The sequence below is a fragment of the Protopterus annectens genome, chromosome 10.part0 (assembly GCF_019279795.1).
Source record: "Protopterus annectens isolate FY-2018-M chromosome 10.part0, PAN1.0, whole genome shotgun sequence".
In the NCBI taxonomy this organism is placed as follows: domain Eukaryota; kingdom Metazoa; phylum Chordata; order Ceratodontiformes; family Protopteridae; genus Protopterus; species Protopterus annectens.
The window spans coordinates 1,455,532,923-1,455,546,415 of NC_056744.1; the positions used below are offsets into that span (position 1 = coordinate 1,455,532,923).

The 13,493-nt window shown below is 40.8% G+C and overlaps 1 protein-coding gene across 1 annotated transcript in view; it reads left to right on the forward strand.

Moving 5' to 3' along the window:
• LOC122814301 (zinc finger protein 665-like) overlaps positions 1-13,493 on the forward strand; it is a 640,008-nt gene that overhangs the window by 559,608 nt on the left and 66,907 nt on the right. The gene's annotated exons all lie outside the window — the stretch shown is intronic.

Here is a 13,493-nt window from a genome sequence, read left to right on the forward strand (position 1 = left end):
CTTTTTTAGCTCTCTGAAGCTTGGATTACTCTGCTGGCCACCACGAGGATCTGTGCTGAGTAGGTACAAGCCAAAAACGCTGCTTAGCGTTTTTTATATCAGGGGGCTGAAAGAAGCTAGGAACTGGCCCAAAACGACCAATAAACTACAAGTTACTGGCTGAAACCTCACAAAACTGGACCAACAGGCAGCTCAATGCTTCCCACTCCCACTGGTAAGCAAGGGAACCTCCTCTGTTCCAAATTAGGTAAAGATTCAGTAACAGGAACTGCAAACAAAGCCCAGGGATCAGCAAGCTCTGAAACTGGACTATTCTAGCTTAGTAAGGCGGGAAAACAAGAGATATTTTTTTTTTTTTTTTTTTTCAGAAAACAAGCAGAAACAGATACAGTAAACACTTATAATGCTATAAATCGGCTATCACAGCCTACACAAACAATTTGCAACAGTTACAGATTTTAAAAGTAACAAACTGAGAAACAAGTGCAAAACAGAATAAATGCAGAAAAACAGTAACAATGTATCAGCAAGCAGGCGAAATACAGTTGCTAGATAAATAGAAGTGGAAAGCCACAAAATTATACTTAAATCAGGTAAAGTCGCTTTTTTAGCTCTCTGAAGCTTGGATTACTCTGCTGGCCACCACGAGGATCTGTGCTGAGTAGGTACAAGCCAAAAACGCGTGCTTAGCGTTTTTTATATCAGGGGGCTGAAAGAAGCTAGGAACTGGCCCAAAACGACCAATAAACTACAAGTTACTGGCTGAAACCTCACAAAACTGGACCAACAGGCAGCTCAATGCTTCCCACTCCCACTGGTAAGCAAGGGAACCTCCTCTGTTCCAAATTAGGTAAAGATTCAGTAACAGGAACTGCAAACAAAGCCCAGGGATCAGCAAGCTCTGAAACTGGACTATTCTAGCTTAGTAAGGCGGAAAACAAGAGATATTTTTTTTTTTTTTTTTTTTTCAGAAAACAAGCAGAAACAGATACAGTAAACACTTATAAATGCTATAAATCGGCTATCACAGCCTACACAAACAATTTGCAACAGTTACAGATTTTAAAAGTAACAAATTGAGAAACAAGTGCAAAAACAGAATAAATGCAGAAAAACAGTAACAATGTATCAGCAAGCAGGCGAAATATAGTTGCTAGATAAATAGAAGTGGAAAGCCACAAAAATTATACTTAAATCAGGTAAAGTCGCTTTTTTAGCTCTCTGAAGCTTGGATTACTCTGCTGGCCACCACGAGGATCTGTGCTGAGAATGATGACACTGATTACTGCTACTTAAATCCATACTGTAATCCATATGATGAAAAAGAGGCACCTATGTCATGAGGGTGCTTTAAACTTCTAAATCCATACAGTGAAAGCTAGGATCTAGGAGAGAAACATTGTGAAGCGTAACCATGATTAGTGAGAAGAACCAGTGCATTGTGAAAGCCATGACCATTGAGAAAACTAGTATATTCATTATATTACAGCCACTTATTATTTCCTTGAAAGCCATGACCATTGAAAAAACTAGTATATTCATTGTATTACAGCCACTTTTTATTTCCTTGATCCGTGCTCTGAAAGCCATAAACACTGAGAACCACTGCAGCTGGGGTGCTAATGACAAGAACCAGGCCAATGTGAGTGCTTGGTACAGCCTTAATCCATGCTGTGAAAGTCACAACCTGTGAGAACAGCAGTTTGGTAGATCATGATACCACCCTGAAGACTCAGTGTTTGAATCCTGGTCACCTTAGAAAAAAAAAAAAACAATAGAATCACAGTTTACCAAGAACTGTTAATGCAGATTATTGTTTTGGTTTGCTGCCATTCACCAAAAACTTTTAATGCAGATTATTGTTTTTGTTTGCTGCCATTCACCAAGAACTGTTAATGCAGATTATGGTTTGCTGCCATTCAGCAACAATTCTTAATATAGATTATTGGTTTGGTTTACTGCCATTCAGGCCTGAACTGTGATATTTTCCTACAGAACTTGTAGCTCTTATCAAAATAGCAGATTTCATATATTGATACATGTCTATGGTAGCATATATTGTTTTAATGTATCTTTCTAGGAAATTTGATTATTCAGTTACATAAATGAGTTGTACGGTAACACAATAGGTAACAGTAGCTTTTAATTATTTATTGTCTGTTGACTGGTTAGGTGGAATAGTACAAAACCATTTTTGGCCATTATCCAGGCAGAAGGCATGCAATTAAATAAATGTCTAATAAAGCTAGTGAGATTGATACACAGAATTAGTCATGACATTTCTGCTAGGTAAGTGAAATGAGTGTTATACATGCTAAAGACGTGTTTTAATTTAGAGACCAGGCAGCAGTTGTGTTGTACACAGCATTATAATGCGCACTAACCTTACATGACTCTTGTGTAATAGACTAAAAAACAAACAGAAAATATTACTGAATAAGTAAATACTCATGGTGCACAGTGGTGCAATAGCTAGCCTTGTTGCTTCACAGCTGTTGGTTTTCCTTTGTGGTTCCTGTTTCGGGTACCATCTGTGTTAAAGTCTGCATGTCCTCTATTTGGCCATAAAAATCTTTGCTTGGTGCAACAGATTCCTCCATATCCAGAAATATGCTGCCTATGAATTAATGATCATCCAAATTGCCTGTAAATGTGAATACAGTGATGAGCATCCGTGTGCACATGCAGGCGCGTGCGTGCGTGTGTGTGTATCCTGTGAAGCTTTCAACTGTCCAGAGTTTCACAGTCTCCAGATGTTTGCTTCATATATTTGGTCTGTCCCACTACAAATTTGTGGTTTTCTGGTAAAGCAAAAATTGAAGTTTGCAGTCCTTAAGAAATGACAGACATTTGAGTTTCAAATTTCATAGTCTTTAAAGAATTCATGCCAATACAAAATCTGTTATTCTAACAACTTTCTAAGTTTGTACAAGTATTTTTTTAGTCTGTCTCTATTTTAAGGCCTTTATCCTCCCCCATTATTTTTTTATCTTTGTCCCTAATGCTTGTCCTAAGAGGTTGAGTGGTAGAGGTGTCCAGTCCAGAACTGTTTTTCTGTCTTGTATGCTTATAGTAGAGCAGGCTCCTGCTCTGTTGTGACTGTGAATAGGATAAAATGTGCATCAGAAATTAAATAAATGAATACTCAAGGAGTTATATGAAAGTAAAATAAGCCTGACCAGGTAAAAGAAGAAAACTGCAGGGATTTGCAACATTGTGAAATTTAAAGGGTGCGTAAGGAAAAAGATGGATAGGCATAAGTAATGGCATACTGATAATTTTGATAAAGCACTTCAGCCACAATCACAGCAGCAGCATTGGAGAGACTGAGCAAAACAGTCATAGAATCCAGACCTGAACAAGGCAAGGTTGGAAGAGTTTGTAGACAGAATAAGAGGGAATCACATACATTAAGGATCAATTTACTAAATAGACAGTTATCAGTATGAAGCTATGAGTGCAGTCTGGCTAAGATGACTGTGTTATCAGTAGGGTGCTTAAGGTATTTAGCAAAATATATTGAGTGGCTTTTTCTGTTTGACATCTACTTTTCTGAAGTAAAAGCCAATACCAAAGGGCTCTGACTAAGTTTGCAGGTGACTGCAAGCTAAGAGCAGTCATTGAATCCTCAAATGATTTAGCCATCCTGCAGAAAGGTTTGTCTCAAATAAATAACTGGTCCCAAAGTCAGGGGCTTAAACTTAATGCTAAAAAAATCACTATTATATCCTTTGGGAAGTCCTCTACCTTGGGGAACTATCACATTGCCAATACCCCGCTAAGAGTTGACCCAGTTGTTTGTGATTTGGGAACTTTTGTGGACAGTGACCTAACTTTTGACCAACATGTCTCTTTTGTTGCAAGAAAGTCCTTCTACATTGCACAGCTTATAAACAAAGGGACTGGTCTAGATCTAGTGATGTCATTGTCCCCCTTTACTCAACCCTCATTAGGCCAGTCATTGAATATAATGCTCCTTTTTGCATGTATCTGTCCAGACACATACAGCAACTGGAATGCCCACAGAGATACCTTGCTAAAAGGATACAAGGCCTAAACAACATGTCCTACATAGATTCAAAGCTCTGTTACCATACTATGTATCCTATGTACCCTACAGACTGCTAAGAGGTGACCTGTGTCTGGCATACAAGGCATCCTCAGACCCATAACTGATGGATTTATTGCACATCAGCAAGTCAAATGGCATCAGAAATACTCTGTCTAGGGTTCTACACCCCTTCTGCAACATCAGCAGAATGGATTGGAGTAATAGGCATGTCTCGCAGAGGATACTGCTGCAGTGGAATAGACTCCTCATCCACATAAAACAAGGTTCATCCCTGTCCATATTCAAATGCAAGTTAGAGCTATGAAACTTTACCCCATGACTGCCCCCTGTACTACTAATGGACACAGGTAGCTCTTAAATACTTTGTCACATGTATGGGTCTTCTCAGATTATCTATGGTGTGTGATCCCAGTTACTCTCATTAGGGGTAATATATAATTATCAGCCATGGGATGGGTAAGGTGATTTTGAGCAGAAAAAGGCAAATTGGTCAGGCTTAAAATACCCTGCACAGGCAGCTAGCCTGGTACTTAAGTTTGAGTCTATGAGTGTTTGTGGCTGCAAACAGACTGGTGGTTGAGAAAAACAGAGTTTATGTGCTAAATGTGTTTAATATATTGCTCTATGAGCTATAGATAGGCAACAGACTCATTTAAGGAAAGGGAAATGAGGAACATAAGGACTAGTGACTGTGTTAAAATAGCAGATTTTATTAAGGGTTCTTTATATTGTTTTGTATTCATGGAGTGACTAAGGGCAATTAGCAAATGCATACATATCCCATATTCCAGTAAGGGAATGAAAATATTTTTTTCCTGACTACAGTTCAGACTTAAAGAATAAAGCAGGCAGTTTTGGAGCTAAATTGTAGCTGTCCCTTAACTTTTTAAATTATCCAAATAGTTTGGTATGAGAAATAGAGGATAAGAGCCGCCCAGGGTACAGGGGATGTGAAGCATTGTATTTGCACAAGTGAGATACAATATAGATTGTTAAGATCCCTAGATTGTGAGTTAGCCAGTTTCTTCTGTTTGCCAAAGAGCATACTTAAGTTTTTAAAGCCACAAATGTCATATTTCCTGAACTATAATATATTGTGTCCTTAAGTTCTCATAAGTCAGCAGTAAGGACTAAACCTTAAAGGGGGAGGTAGAAAAGAGTGTAAATTATAACCTTAGGATACTTCACAGTAAGGGTCTAGTAATTCTGAGATAGCATTTAAATCTGACAGTTGCAGCTCTACATGCAGTTACTGAATCTGCTGAGAAGTTCAGGGCACTTGCTCATTATCAAACAAGCCATTGGTTCTTTCTTGTATTTCTTGCTGTATTTTTGCCCAAGTTGCTTGCTCACCACCTGAACCATCTGTTTTGTGGTCATCACTCAAGCAGCCATATGCCGTATTAGTGCTCGGGTAGGTAGGATGGAAGGACATGTAGTGCATGCAGCATGGGGGATGTCACTTATTTTATATGAGAGATGGAAGCTTAACCAGCTAAATCCACATCCAGTTATAAAGATCCACTCTTGTAAGGCATTTAGTCTACTGCAAGGATCCCTGACAGGATGCATACGTGTCCCTCCCTCCTGCCCTCCCTGAGAAAAGTGAGTGGCCCCTACCATCATTTGTCTCCAGTCCTGGCTGGTTCCTCCAGTACACAGGTCACCCAGACAATAGTTATGGCTTTCTCTCTATACCACTGAACTATCCATGTTCTTTATTCCTTTTCTGCTCTGTCCTTATAAATTAGAATACTGTTTGAAAACAACTTTTTTTGTCAGTTTGGCTTTTTCACCCAGTTCAGCTATCACAAAGCTCTTCAGCTGCTTTATTGAAATAATGTGATTTGTGGTTGAAGCTTCTGTGACCTCAGTTGCCTTATTTAGTAAGCAGAAAGTCTGACTAATGAAGTTATGTCCAAGCTGTGTACATTTGTTTTCATGCTGTTGCATCTGCGTGCAGAATTAGGCTCACCTTGTCAAAGCAGTTTAAAAATAATGAAGTGTAGCTCCAGACATATCATCGGTACAAATTGTCCATGATCAAATGTATTAAAGTTTGTAAATATAAATGTGTATATATATATATATATATATATATATATATATATATATTTTTTTTACTTTTAAAGCTGACAGTATGAATTTCCACACGCAGCTTAGACAAACACAAACCCATGTATGATAAAGCTCTTAAAAGAACCTACCTAAACCACAAAAGCCTCCTAAATCTAAGCGTAAACAAAGAGCATTAACAACTTTGATAGTGTGGAGGAAGTATGTGAATAACTAAAGAATAAAGAAATAAAAGGAAACTAATGACAAAACGTGTGTCTGAATGCTACTAACAGCACAGAAATTAACATAATCTTCAGGTGCTGTGGGTGATAGTTCCCACACAAAGCAATATATCCAGTAAAGGGGAAAATGTGTGCTATGGTTAAAGATCTAAATCACTTTGGTAGTGTGTATAAAAGCAGTGGTGCAAGAAACAGTCTCCTGTTGAAGAAGGATTGAGAAATGAGTAAACAGAAATAGTTCCGGAAGCCATGTATGTGGAACATGTAAAGACAACCATAATTTGACAGAAAACAGGAGTAAAAGTGTAAAAAATGAATATTTGTACACAAGTGAGAATGAAAGTAATTATGAGTGCAGAAGTCATATTAAATGCTAAATGTTGATAGACTCAGGGCCTTCTGTTAACATACTGACAAGTGGCATTTATATAAAAGCTAAAACCCATAGCCACAGCTACAGAATACAGATGCCAGAATGTATGTTAACAAATCTGAAGTGCTTCTCGTTATGAAAGGTTTTCAGGCTATTTCAAAAGTGAATGATAGAGTAGTAAATGAGATGTTCTGATAATACAAGGAACAGGATCTTATCTTTTGAGTTATCAAATGGCAAAGTCAGGAGCTTTTGTCAAAACAAAATGGTGGAAGCAAATAATGTACAGTTAGATCCTAAGGGTTAACACAAGAACAAATCAATAGAAATGATGGTAATTGACAAATTCAAAAGGTTATCTACTGGTTTAAGAGTAAAGTACAGTTGTGTAAAATCTTACCATGATGGTAGATGTCCTTTCCTTCACCGCTGCAGTATTCCTTACAAATGGGATTACCTGCCATGAAGCCCACTGTCCAGCCAGTTTACCAAAGTCTACCATTACTTTAAGGTACACTGAACATCACGTGCACACTCCTTGCGTGGGGTAGGGCATAAAGGTAGTGTTCAGGCATACCATCATCAGAGCTGATTGCCCCAGTAGGAACAACAGTCCAAGGAAAACCAAGGAGAACCTACACATCCAGGATGGAAAAAAGACCAGTGGGATGGAGGGAGGGAGTGAATACTGCAGCAGTGAAGGCAAGGACATCTACCGTTATGGTAAGATTTTACACAACTGTACTATGTCCTTACATTCACTGCTACAGTATTCCTTACAAATGGTAGAGTGCCAAAGCTCAGGAAGAAATTTGGGAGGAGGAAGCAGCAGAGCCCTCCAAAAAGCCATCAAGAATGGCAGCAGCAAAACCAGCTCTATCTCTGGAGATACCATCCAACTGGTAGTGTTTGGTGAAGGTAAGCACAGAAGTCCAGGTAGCAGCTTCAAGAATAGAATTAGTGTCTAAGCCTTTGAAAAAAGCACCAGAAGAAGCCACAGCTCTAGTGGAATGAGCCTTTACAGGAGAAGGAAGGCTCTTGCCATGAAAAGTGTAACAAAAGGAAATAGCCTTTTAAATCCAAGTGGAAACAGTTTGCTTGGCAACAGACAAACCTAAAGACCTAGGATGAAAGGAAACAAATAACTGGTCAGATTTTCTGATAGCTTTAGTTTTATCCAAATAAAATCTGATCTGTGTATGCACATGTAAGGTATGCAGCACTCTCTCACTGTCATATTGCAGAGAGGAGAAAAAAGTAGGCAAATTAATAGACCGATTAAGTGACAACTCATTAACTACCTTGGGCATGAAAGAAGGATTAGTATGCAAGGGCACCCTGTCCTCATGAAATATCAAAAAAGGTGGGCAAGCCATAAGGGCTTGCAACTCAGACACCCATCCCACCCTGATGGGACTGCTGCATATCCGCAAGTCAAGCTCCACTCGAGTAACCCGCACGTGAGACCTCAACCTAGTCTCTGACATCAATAGGACTTGTTGGCGGGACAGATTTGTGTCCCAGACACTCCCCCTTTTGTGGAACAGACTCCCTCTCCACGTAAAGCAGAGTACCTCATTAAACCTTTGTAAGCACACCCGGGATAACTGGATGGGGAACAGAAAATACACCCCTGAAATTCCACCAATGTCCCTGCTGGACAGTGGCATATGGTGCTGACTTTTTGGAACATGGGCTAAATTCTTGACTAGGCTTGTAAGGGCCTCAGGGCCAATAGCCCAGTAACTTCCTATGATCCTAAGAGCTAACAAAAGAACTGTCTTCCAAGAGCAATGTTGCAAGGAAGCTGAAATAGCAGGCTCAAAAGGAGCCTGAATTAACAAAAAATAACCACAAAAAAATAAATAAAATAGAAACCAACAGGACTGAAAGGTAGAGCCAGAACACAATCCACACGAAGTCCGGTGAACAGATGTAACCAGTTTATTGGTTCTTCCTAGTACCTCAGCTAATGAGCCTTCAGCGGGAATAAAAATCCGCACCAATACATCCACTTTTTATAGAATCTCCAAAATGCTTAATTATGTGCTATTACATTAATTATTCAATCATTTAATTAAATCCATTTAAAAAATAATTTAAGTGAGCATACAATAAAAACAACTAAAGTGCGCATACAGTGAAAAAGAAGAACAAAAAATCCGGTCAAATGGAAACACTTTATATAATTTATACAAGATTAAAGAATTAATAAAGGAGCCTGAGTCCATTTTTCCAGAATGAAATTAAGATCCCAGGGAGGAGGAACAGACTTCCTGTGTGGTCTAATATTAAGGACACCTTTAAGAAATTGCTTAGCCTCAAATCTAGAAGCTAATGGGGGAGTTAAAGGCAGACAAGCAGAAAGAGCTGATAAGTGGGCCATAGTAGAAGAATAGGCTAAACCAGCATTGAGCAACTCACACAAATAAGAGAGAACCAAAGTAATCGCCACAGAAAGTGGGTCCAGGTTACAAGAAAGACACCAAATAGAAAACCTCTTCCATTTAGATAAGTAGGATTTCCTAGTAGTAGGTTTCCTGGCCTCCTGCAGGACTTGCAGCACCTCCTCATAAAAAAGGTGTCTATGAGGAATCAAAACCCTATCACACACAGTGTCAGTTGAAATGAGGACAGGTGGGGATGGATGAGAGACCTCTTGTGTTGTGTGAGAGACCCACCCTGTGGGGTAACTTGTGATGACTGCCCCGGCTAGATGCAGAAGTATAGGGAACCAGTGCTGTCACAGCAAACAGGGAGCCACCAACAAGATTTTGGGAGTATCCTGTTGAATCTTGAACAGGACTCTCGGAATGAGAGGAAGGGGAGGGAATGCATAAAGAAACATTCCCTTCCAAGAAAATGAGATGCGGCTACCTTCCATACCAGAGGACCTAGGACTCTGGCACAAAATACAGGAAGCTGTCTGTTCAGAGGGAGGCAAAGAGATCTACTTGAGGAGTACCTCACTGGTGAACAGTGTCCAGAAACGCATCCTTGTGAAGGATCCATTCATGGGATTGAGTGAAGGACCTGCTCAGATTGTCTGCCACAACATTCCGATCTGAAGGAATGTAAACTACCTGAAGAGTTGCACAATATTGCATAGCTAGATCCCATACCAGAAGTGCCAGCCAGCAAAAACTGTAGGATCTCGTACCCCCTTGCTTGTTGATATACAGCACAACTGTGGTATTGTCTGTGAATACCTTGAGAGGATGAAAGGCCCGAAGAGTCAGCATAAGAGCCCTCATCTCTTTGATCTTGATGTGCTCCTTCTGCTGATGGGGCAACCACACTGCCTGAACCCTCAGGGAACCAAACATTGCTCCTCATCCCAAATATGAAGCATCTGTGAACAGATTCTGAGAAGGAAGAGGAGTTGAAAAGGGAGCCCTGGATTCATAGACAACTGCTGAATCCACCTCAGAAGTTCTTTCTTGCGACATGGGAGAAGAGGAACAGGAAAGTCTAGAGGATGCACATGCTGAAGCCACACTGACTTCAGAAACCACTGGAACTTCCTCATGTGGAATTTGGCCAGAGGGAACATCGAAATGGTGAAAGCCATGAACCCCAGAGCTCTCAGAAAGTCCCTGGCTGTAATGAAGGCCAGGGGAAGAAGAGTTTGAAAGAAAGAAATGAGAGTTTATGCCTTTGAAGGAGGCAGGGATGCCAACATTGGCACCGTTTGTATCCTGCAACCCAGAAAGACATGATCCTGAGAAGGAGTCAGGGAAAACTTTTGAAGTTTATTGTGAACCCCAGGCTCTGAAGAGGAGAAACGGTAAAATGAAGATTTTGCAAAAGGATCACTGGAGAAGATGCCTGAATTAACAGGTCATCCAAATAAGGAAAGATTTGGATCCCTTGAAGCATGCAAAAGGCAATCACAGGAGCAAGGCATTTGGTGAATACCCTTGGGGCAGTAGAGAGGACAAGGGGCAAAGCACAGAACTGAAAATGCCAGGAAGCAGTAGAGAAATGCAAAAATCTCCTGAAAAGAGGATGGATCGGAATATGTCGATAAGCATCCATGAGATCCAGAGACACCAGAAAGGCCTGAGGGAGCAAGATAGGAAAAAGGGACTGAAGGGACAACATCCAAAAGGAAGGCACCTTCAGAAAGGTGTTCAGATGGGAGAGGTCTAGAATAGGTCTCCAAGCACCTTCTTTTCTGGGCACTAGAAATATTCTTGAATAAAACCCTTTCCCCCTTTCGGGCACAGGCACCTCTGGAATAGTACCCTGAGACAAGAAGTCTCAAAAAACCTCTGGGGGAAAAAAGAAGTTGTTCCCAAGGAGGCTGAGGAATGCCTATAAAAGGAAGGTGGGAAATCCAGACCATGAAGTATCCTTGCCGAATGATAGACAGAACCCAAGAATCCTAGGTGATTCAGAGCCAAACAGGAAGAGAAAGAGAAAGAGGAATGTATCTGGAAACCGGTGGATAGTCAGCACTTGGTTTGTCAGGAAAGGAAGGCTTAAGAATCCCTGCAGTCTGAGTGGCCTTGGTAGGAGGAGTCTGTTTACTACTCTTTTTACCTTTAGAAGGAGGGTTAGATTGCCTACGAACAAAGGCTGGCTTAGAAGGGTAGTTTTGCTGAAATTTAGGCACAGGAGAAACAAAGACATGCTTAAGCTCCTGTAAAGCCTCCCCTTTGTCCTGAAGAGACTTAAATAAACCAGCAGCCACTTCACCAAACAAAAGATTATTATCCATAGGAGCATCCATCAACATAGCCTTAATATCACCTGGCAAAGGTTAAAGCCTAAGCCAAGAATACCGCCTCAGTACTTAACCAAAAGCAGCAGCCCCAGAAGAGGCATCCACTGCATCATAACTACATCTGATAGAATGACAAACTACTTGAGAGGAAGTCCCTTACAAGGAAAGAGCAGAAGATTTACTCTGAGTCTGGAAGATCAGAAAAAAAGCTGAAAAGCCTGAAAAACAAGAGCCAACACATACCTAGACATGTGGGTCTGATAATTAATAGCTCAAAAAGCTAGGGTAGCAGAAGTATAAACCTTCTTACCCAGCCTATCTCATGGTTCTACTGTCCTTGTCAGAAGATATTAACTTGGACGACGGAAGCAATTGAGATGGCTTATCAGAAGCTACAGACACCACAGAGGGGTCAGCAAAAGGGCATCTAAACAAAAAGGAACAATTCTCAGGTACCTTATAAAACCTATCAGACTTCTTGGGAGCAGGGGGCAGAGAATCTGGCACTTTAGAGGCATTACAAAAAACATCCAGTAAAGCAGGCAAGACAGGAGGAATGGCTGCAGGTTTAAGAGATTCCATCTGCATTAACTCATAGTACCTCTTATGGATATCTGAAACCTGGGCACAATCCCACTTAAAAAATTCCATCATCCTAGAGATTGTATCCCCAAAGGAAATTTCCTCAAAAGGATTGTCTAGAATATGAGAATCCTCCTCCTCAGACCTGTAGTCTAAAAGGTAGAATAAGCAAGTCATCATCAGAATCCACCTCAGAAGACTTCAATTCTCTGGGCCTTTTAGGGGAAGAAGAAGACCAAGGAGGAGCAGGAACCAAAACCTATTGAGGAGGCCTCAATGACAGTAAAGCATTAAATAACCCCTGAGTAAAGACCTGCAACTCACTTTGTGGATCCCTAGGAGCAGAAGAAACATGATTAGCTTTCTGTTTCTTTTTTAAGGGGACATTCATCCTAGAAACCTGAAAAGGCCCAGACTCAGGATGGCATTCCACAAGTGCAGTAGGCACCACTTCCCTAAAGAGAAACTGCAGAACCCCTCTAGACCCCTCGGAAACGGTCAACCGTGGTTCCCTCTGAACGCCCAAAATGGACACCTGCAAAGCCTCAGTGGATGTGCTGCCTGCCAGATCATCACCGACCTCCAACCCAGATGCAGCAGAAGAATCTGACAGAACAACCAGGTGAGCCTCCGGGTTTTTAATAACCTCAGGAGAAATTGCCGGCAGAGACTGGACAGCAGAAGATTCCGATCTTACCTTATGCACCTTCTACTTCCTTGACGGCTGAACCTCGGGGCAGGAAGTTCCATCTGTAGTATCTGCAGCAAGATGCTGGTTCTTAAGATACAGTGAAAGGGAAGGAGGACTACTATGAAGAGTTTTGTGGACAAATGCCTTACAAACTGAACAAGACGTATGGACGTGAGCAGCACCTAGGCAGAAAAGACACTTATCATGGCGGTCTTTATGGGGAATCAGTCTCCCACATTGGAATTTACCCTTCCTAGATGACATTAACCCCAAACAACACAAAACAAACAGAAAAAGTATCCAAAAACCCAACTGGGTACTTATCTGCAACTGTAAGGAATCCAGCAAACAGGAGTAATCACAGGAATGCCAACATACAGAAAAGCAGTAAAAAAAAATGTATGGAGATAACCAACGGTTAAAACAGCATTTGGTGGCAAAGACGTTCTGCAGATGGTACGCCTGAACGTCACCTTTATGCCCTACCCTATGTAAGGAATGTGCAGGTGATGTTCAGCATACCTTAAAGCAACGGTAGACTTTGGTTAACTGGCCGGACAATGGGCTTCACAGCAGGGAATACCATTTGTAAGGAATACTGTAGTGGTGAATGTAAGGACATCCGTAGAGACTGAAAGTTTTTTTACACCAGTAGAAAGACTGTTATGTCATGAAACATTACATAAATCCGGACAGTCGAAATCTGTAGTAAATCCTATGTGAAGTGCTGCTGGTAACAGCTATAG